Below are 9,161 nucleotides of genomic sequence, written 5' to 3'. Positions count from 1 at the left end.
ATTCATACCACCAAGTAAATGCTCGCCTTACCATGAATTATTTGGGTTTGACAAATAATTCATCTTACGCAAACTTCAACTATTGGATGAACCCTCCGTACGAATCTCCCGGGAGGATCATTTACAGGTACAAAGACAGGAAATTGGAAAACGTATTAAACAGGAATCAATATCTATAAAATCTTCGTACCAGACCTCAATTTTTTCATATTAATCAAGAAGTTTTTCTCTTATTTAATGTTAAAAAAGGATTCAATGCAAAATTATCCCCATTAAAAGCGAGAGTTAAAGAAAAAATTGGTAATCATTATTACGTTTTAGAAGATCTTCAAGTTAAGGTTATAGGAACATATCATGGAAAAGACATTCGCCTGTAAACTCCTGAGGTTCAACCTAATATTTTATCGCAATGCTTAAAAATTATCTAGTTTGTAATAGTCGTTTAGGCGAGAATATATATGTGCATATCCTTTTTTGGGGTTTTTTACTTACGCTTTATTTGCTTGTAGAAATGTGTTATCTCTTGAGTTTTGATATCTTAATTCCTTAACGAAACACTATAAATTATCCAGAAAATGTTTTCATAGATATTTAAAAAAATATGATTTAAATATTTATTAATTTGGAATTAATTTGGAAAAGAAGGAAAAATACGGCATTGGCAACATTTTTGCTAATTGACATTTCATTTTTGATCTATTACAAAAAAAAAATGATTTGACAGATTCGAGCATTCTGGATTAGGGTTCTATAAATCGACTTTCGAATAATCGAACAATCGACTTTTTGTCGAAAAAAAGTCGACTTTTCGCCTTTTTTCGACTTTTTACGACTTTTCGACTTTTATTAACAAAGTCTACTTTTTTCACAGACGATAGTCGAGTTATCGACTTTTTTGGAACAATATAGTCGACTTCGACTGTTCGATTATTCGAAAGTCGATTTATAGAACCCTATTCTTGATCGTTCAAGATGGTAATTTGCTAAGTATAAAAAAATCGCCATTTATGGTCAGCATCCAAGCCGATTTTATTGGAAGTAACGGGAAGCCACTCATAATTTGGATAAAGCTATTTGGAATGATTTCTGTAATCATAATTGTTGTTTATTTTAAATAAATAAAATTTTCGTGTCGCATTACCACGTTTTCTGGAATGCCATACACACATTATATGTTGAATATAGAGCATACCAATTGTTGCTTTGCTAAGTAAAATTATCTAATTAAATTTACAAGACCGGTGAACTTGAACAGGTAAATACATTTTGAATACAATTGGGGTTTGTATTTTATAATCTCTTTTACAGATGGTAATAGAGATCATTATTATAATTACTCTTATAATCAGAGTAATTATAATATGGGGATTTGGTGTGGGATTAAAGAATGAGAAATATAGAGAAAATTTAATTAATTTTGGGTAGCTGATTCTTAATTATTAACAACGCCTCAACTTTTATGAGACTTTCCATCACTGAATACTAAGAAGTGAAACGCTGTCATTTTTTTTACAACAACAACGTTACGCTCTTCTGTGTAACTCCAACACATATGTAAGAAACTTACTCTCTCTCTCTAAACTTTAAAACTTTGCCGCGAAAATTCGTGGCTTATAGAACATGAAATTATTGTTATCACTTAACGTTATATTTTATTATTTTTTTGCACACTTTAAATATATCATTGCGTAGAACAAAGTTTTATCACGTTCTTAAGGGCAATATGAAAAATTTGATGGAAACTTTTGTGTACATATGGTCTTTCATCTCCCTTGCACTTATGAATTCTACCGATTTTAAAACATATATTTGATCTGCTCACTCTTTTGCTTTTAACCAATCAAGGATGATGGAAATGTTAGTCACGATTGACTAATCATTCTTTATGGATATATCCATCACACTTGATGAATTTATCCGTCAAATCTGACGGCTATACCAACTTATAATAAAACACAATTTATTAACATTTTAAGATATATATTTTTTAATTTTATTAATATACATAGTAAACATATACATAAATTCACTACCATTTCACCATTTACATACCTCACAGAATGTAAAATTCTCTTATGCTTTTTGTTTTAATTTGTGTAAATAAATTGTCTGTAAAGAAATACATATAAATATTAAAATATAAAAATTAAAATAAAATATGTATTCATATTACCACAGATATATTAAACTCCGAAGTGTATATTCTCACTCCACTTCTTGCACCGTTTTCAAATTCAGTTTACAATAAATCTCTTTATTTTTACTAATTTTAGTCCTAAATTTTTTAATTTTTCGCTTCTTGATCTTTGACTTTCACGGAAATAATTAATTTATACGACGAAAAACACGGTAACAGTCAAATGTAGTTGTTTCGCTTTTTCATATGCAAATGAAACCCTTTATCACACATTGAGTACATCAACAGTCATTTTACCGGTCATTTGACCGTCATTATTGATAGAATTATCCATTAACTATTTTTTTTTTTAGCAATTTTTAAAGAAAAATGTTGCAAGTGTGTTAGTAAAACCATGTTGTATGTGTTAGTTTCGGTCATACATTTCTTGTAGGGTTCTAGGTGTTGAAAAAATCTCATGATAAATTCTTTACAAGGACAGTGACAGTCATTTGACTGATACTAGTGAAGGAAATATCGATCATTGCGTAGAACAAAGTTTCTATCAAGTTCTTAAGGGCAATATGAAAAATTTGATGGAAACTTTTGTTAACATAAATTAACTATCATTTCACCATTTTACATACCTTAAAATCCTCTTATGCTCCTTTTAATTTGTAGAAATTTATGTCTGTAAAGAAATACCTATAAATATTTAAATATAAAAATTAAAAATGTATTCAAATTAACACAGATAGATTAAACTCCGAAGTGTTTATTCTCAGCTCCACTTCCTGCACTGTTTTTAAATTCAGTTTATTACAAATCTCTTTATTTTTATAATTTTAGTCTTAAATATTTTAATTTTTTGCTTCTTGATCTTTATCTTTCACGGGAATAATTAATTTATGCGACGGAAAACACAGTAAGAGTCAAATGTAGCTGTTTCACTCTTTCATATGCAAATAAAACCCTTTATCACACTTTGAGTTCATCAACAATCATTTTACCTGTCATATGACCGTCATTATTGATGGAATTATCCATTAACTATTTTTGTTTACCAATTTTTAAATAAAATTGTTGCAAGTGTGTTAGTAAAATCATTTTGTATGTGTTAGTTTCGGTGATACATTTCTTGTAGGGTTAAAGTTATTTATTTTAAAGTTTTTATACCCTACACCACTTTAGTGGGGTTTGTGCTGATGTTTGTAACGCATAATATATATATAGCCACCTTAAAGTATACCAATCGACTTAGAATCATTTTCTGAGTCGTCTGTCTGTTCGTTCGTCCATGTAAACTTTGTATTCAAACTACAGGTCGCAATTTAGAACTCAATGAAATTCGGTGCATGATCTTCTATTGTCCCAGGGACGATGGTCAACATCGGTCATCCATACAACTGAACACGCCGAATAGGGCTTTTAAGTTCATAATTATGTTTAATTTACTCGTATCTCGACAAAAAGCTGCAAAACCAAGTTCTATACTAGCCTTTATGACCCAAAGATAGTGTTGCATAGTGTAATTTAACTGTATTAATAAATGGAGAACCTATTCACTAAGAACTAAGTCCATTATGAAATTCACTTTAATATAACTTACACTGGTTTGCGAGGAAATACATAATCAATGACAGGTTCAGCAATTGGCGTTTACATTTTAGTTTTACCCGCTTTAAAGTTGTCCTCCCTCGCAAAGGGTAGTCATCTTGACGAGATGCGAGGGCTTATGTGTGTTGACTCATGCAGGCCGTGCTGGTAGGGCCACCCATGTCAGAGGGGCTCATGACGAGCACATACTACGAACTACCCATCCCACGACTAGTAGCGTCTGTTTTCCCCGATGGGGCGGCTACCAGTCCTCGCATCTGTCAGAAAGTTATCCTCATCTTTGTGATGGGGCCTTTCTGACAATGCAGGCCGTTCGAGTCTAGTAAACCCAATGTCCAACGGTCCGTCCCTCCAAAATCCACCTAGCGTCTGTTTCCCATATTGGGCGGCTAGGTGGTCTGCAATAACACCAATGCAGAATTTCTATACTTGGCAGCAAGTATAAAATGCACAATAGTACGATGTCATGTCCGAGAAAAAACCGTGCCCCGAGTATCCGGTAAAGGGCCTTATAATCTCCGGAGACCCTACTCCCACGGCGAAGGCGACACGCTGTGGTGAATCGATTGCGACTGCCACCCAGACTAGTTCGACGGGGACACCGGGTCGGGCTAGCCTGAAGGCTACCGGCGCCAAAACCACAGCGACTGCGGATTTAGGGAAGCCTGGATCCATCAGTCGCAACACAAAAACAGCATCTGGCTCGAAAGCTGGATGCAGAAAAATAAGCAGCGAGGTACCTCTGAATTTCTCCAGCTAAGTCACTCACCGAAGAGGATAAGTCCTCCTTCAGTGAGGTGGCTAAGGACCATCTCACGCGTGCTGTCATCGACAGGGGTAACATAGACGGCGCTATGTCCCCATCTAGATGGGACATAGTACGAAAGAAACTGATGGGGGTGTTCTGGGAAGTTCTTAAACAGAACGCTGCCCCCCTCAGTGGCTTGTTCCAATGAGCGTTCAGCTTCGCTCCTGAAGCAGACTGTCGCTCTTATCAATGATCCGTGGGAAGGCGCTAGGCTGGAAGAGGTCTCTGTTTACGAGATTCCACGAAGGCCTATTTCCACCGCCATAATTTCTGCGGAACCACACTAAAAGGCGGAGATAATGGAATTTCTACGGATTGGGAATCCGGACCTTACAACACAAGTCTGGAAGGTCGTCAGGGTCTCCCAACCAGAGGGATTGTGATGATTCTAAGCCAGGAGTCACTGGCGCCGCTTCGTGAGAAACAGGGGAAGGTATACTACGGCTTCGAGTCGATCTTTCTCCGTGTCTACCGAGGCGACGACAAGGGACTGCTGGAACAGGATGATCTCGATCCTAAAAAATCTTCTGCAGAGATGTCATGCGACGAGACTGATGTTTCACTCAGTCAAAGCACCAGTAAATCAACCACTCGGTTAGTTAAGAGCTTCTTTGACGGATTGGAACTGTCAGTTGACGAGGACGATCTCCTTGCCTCAGACAAGGAGTACGCAAACGTCACAGTGTTGCACATCGACAAAGGAGATGGTGAGAGTAACTGAAATTAATTTCCACCACTCCAAAGCAGCCTCGGCTGCTCTGCTCCTCCGTATGGGCGTTGGCGTGGAGGAGCTCGCCTTAGAACAGGAAACCTGGATCCACCAAGGTAAGATTAGATCCTGTATAGTAGCTAAAAGCAGTCTTAACATCTTCATCCTCTCTGATTTCAGTGATGAAGACACCGTCGTAGCCACATGGGAGACCAGTGTAGATGCTATATTGGTAATATCCGCGTATATGGCTCACGACCACAGCCACCAACCACCAAACAACTTGGTCCGCAGATTTATTGAGATGGCTAACACTAAGGGAATGCCGATCATTATGAGGGCTGATGCAAATGCCCACCAGTGTCTGGGGAAGCTCGGACATAAACGCTGGAGGTGAGTTATTATTTAATTTCTTTCTATGCAATAATCTTGATAATCTAAATACAGGATCCGAACCGACCTTTATTCTCCGAGACCAGTCGAATTCGCAAAGTCTTATCGTCAACTCCTCCAGTCCCGATTCTCATTCAGAAATCATGAGGAAACTGGACGACTAGCAGCCAGGAAACCTTGGAAGTTCTAATGGCTACACATTTTCCAGGCTGTCAATCTCCTGAAAAATGAATTGACATGCAGCTCTCAAATCTCCCAGCAAATGCCCACCACACTGTCTGGGGAAGCTCGGACATAAACGCTAGAGGTGAGTTATTATTTAACTTCATTCTATGCAATAATCTTGATATTCTAAATACAGTATCCGAACCGACCTTTATTGTTTCAAACAGAAGGGAAGTTCTTGATATCACGCTAGTTAGTAATATGCATAGTGATTGGATCAGGGGATGAGGCGTCTCGAACGACTGCTCTTTCTCTGACCATCAATATATTGATTTTGTAATCGCAGCTAATGTAGGGGTCACAATACCCTTTAAAAAGAGGAGAAGAACAGACTGGGAACAGCAATCTGCTTTAATCTCACGTTCGCTCCAGAATGTACCGATTGTTGAGAGTATATCGGACATAGAAAATGCGGTGGAAACGATAAACCACGTTTTCGAACACGCGATTTCACTGGCATGTGAACAAAAGACCTACAATGGCAAAAGCAAACCTCCATGGTGGTCTGCGGACATTGCGAAATCTCGAAGAGAATCGCGAAGGCTATTTAACGAGACAAAGAATACAGGAGACTAGATTTCTTACAAGGATCTGTAAATAGATTAAAAAATCTGATAAGAAATGCTACGCGCAAATCTTGGAGACTTCGCAAAGTCCCATTTAAATCACCGGGTCCTGATGGTATTATACCTGCGGATTTGCAACACAATGCTGTACATCTAATGCCTTGGCTAATTCGGTTATATACTGCCTGCCTCAAATGGTCGTATATACTAGAACCCTGGAACAAGTGCAAAGTGGTCTTCGGGGTCATTGCGTATGCGACGACGTGTCTGTCATAGTATCTGGAAAGTGCCTGGACGCTATATCGCACAGAATGGAATCTGCGCTTAGATCACTCAGTACTTGGAGTACAAACAGTGGACAAAGTGTAAATCCAGCCAAAACGGAACTTGTTCTTTTCACTAGGAAATACAAGTTACACACTTTCACTCTCTCTCGCTTGAATGGGGTTGAGTAAGAGTTATCTGATAGTGCAAAATATCTATCGGTAAGTGGTATATGACTAAGTCAGGCCACTCTACCATAATTAACTTCCTAGGAGCAATTCCAGGAAACATTGATTACTGCACCCCCAAACCATCTTTTGATAAAAGATTTTAAGTGTCGATTCAACACGACCCAAATCAGATGGAATCTATCCTGCGTGACGGTTCGTATCAGGTCTTCATGGACGACTGAGGCTATCTGTAGACTGGCGAGGATCATGTAGCCGTCGTATGACCTACGCAGAATCCTAATTCAGTTTCCGAGAGCAAATCTACGGAACTTAATTGCAGTGGTGACTGGCCACTGGCCTTTTGGGCATGTTAGAAGACTGGACCATCCTAGTAATGACTTCTGCTTCTTCACAAAGGGATAACAACATGGACCCAAGTGTGTCCCTAATGCGAACAGCATGGGACAGCCTGCTAACCTAATGTTGTCCTCACATATTTTGTCATATTGATTTAATTCCATTTGGCAAATATTGTTCCACTTGTTTCTTCTCTTCTCCACCTTTGGTATGCCGAAAAAACTACATTTTCCTCGTTCTTCTTTTTACAAAGGCAACAGCTACGCATTTTTCTTGTAAAGTCGGATTTTAGATTTTAAATGGAATGTTTATTTTTTTATGTTCAATTTTATTGATACTCATCTGATTATTTTTTTCTTTTATTTAATATATTTATTAACGTTGTTTTTAGCAAAAATTTGCTTTTCAAAATTAAAGAGATTTTAATTTTTGTTAGAATTTTTAAATTTATTATTTTTTATGTTAACACACAATGTGAATAACCTTTGACAAAACCGTTACCAATGTCAACACAAAGTTTTTGTTATTTTGAATATTAACTAAAAAACGGTAGTTAAATTTAAATTATATTTGAAAAATAACAACGGTTTAATAGGGCTTTATCAAAATTTATTATATGAAATCTTTTTATTCACATTTTCATACATGTTTTTTGATTAAAAAAAAAATTTAGTTTGAAAATAAAATTTATTATTTTTTTTAATAAATATAATTAATAATATGTAATTGTAATTGAATATATATATTTGTTGGGTCCTAGATGAATATTTCTTGGTGTTACACACGGAACGTCAAACTCATATATATAACCTCTATCACCGCTGATGGTGGTGGCTTATTAAATAACATCACATTGTATGAATTCGCTTTGGTTCATACCATTCAAGAAAAAAAATAGCAAAAATATATATAAAGATATAAAAATTTGTGATTAATACCCCATTTACACATACACGAAATCTAGTAGATTTCATTTAAAATCTAGACCGTTTACACTTACTATTTTTGGCATTTGGGAAGATTTCATTTTTTCTAATATTTCTTGAAATTGTATTTGATATAAAAAATAAGAAGGAAAAATTAAATATTATCATGTTTTTCAATTTATTAAAATTTTGTCGACATTTTAAGTTTTGATTTCTCTTTTTCTTTTTCTCTTTTTTCTTGTTCAGCGTTGTAATTTTTAGTATTATTTAGGAAAAACAGAGTTGCATCACTAAAAACTATTAGATTTTGAGTAGATTTTAACGAAATATAGTTATGAAGTAGATTTTGTTTTGTATAGAAAATCTAGTTCAAATCAAATATATTTGGCTCGAAATATCATAAGTACTACATTTAGTGTATGTGTAGATGGGGTATAAGATATTTTCTGAATTGAATAATGTTTGTTTCAAACGAAAAATTCTATTTCGGAAGATTAATTACCAAAATTTAAATGGGTGGGTGATTTTGATTTTGTTTGATTTTGAAATTGTTTGGTGGGAAGATGTATATAAAATACAGCTAAATCATTGAAATCGTTTTGTGTGAAAAAGATGGAAATAGTCTTTTGCTCGTGACATGTGCTGAAGTCAAGTAAAACTTATTTCTTTTTAAATGAACATAAAAAGGTACATATTCATTGAAAAGTTATATTACGAATGATTAAATCTTTGTTGCTAATGGATAATTCTACTCCGGCGGAGTAATTTAAAATTTTTGGCCATAAAGTAGCAGAAGCCGGCCGCTTAAATACCTTATACGGGTTTTGTTATATATAGCATTCCGGAAGAGACTTTTTGAGTTAATCTCTTCATCTACATAGTGTATATATAAAACAATATTGTTTAAACTGAATGAATTAATTTTCAGAAACTCAGTTTCCTGAACGTAATTCCTAAGAATCTTCCAATCAGTGTTAGTCAGGAATGTGATGTTATAACATCACTTCCAA

The 9,161-nt window shown here is 35.5% G+C and overlaps 1 long non-coding RNA gene across 1 annotated transcript; it reads left to right on the top strand.

Annotated features, from left to right (window-relative positions):
- The first annotated feature begins 3,561 nt into the window (after positions 1–3,561).
- LOC124421395 lies at positions 3,562–5,944 on the top strand. The gene is made up of 3 exons (XR_006941638.1): positions 3,562–5,366; positions 5,431–5,643; positions 5,698–5,944. It is a non-coding gene; the product is annotated as an uncharacterized LOC124421395 (long non-coding RNA).
- The last annotated feature ends 3,217 nt before the right edge of the window (positions 5,945–9,161 follow it).

The sequence above is a fragment of the Lucilia cuprina genome, chromosome 2, assembly GCF_022045245.1.
Source record: "Lucilia cuprina isolate Lc7/37 chromosome 2, ASM2204524v1, whole genome shotgun sequence".
NCBI classification, from domain to species: Eukaryota; Metazoa; Arthropoda; class Insecta; order Diptera; family Calliphoridae; genus Lucilia; species Lucilia cuprina.
This window is presented reverse-complemented; position numbering and strand designations above follow the sequence as displayed.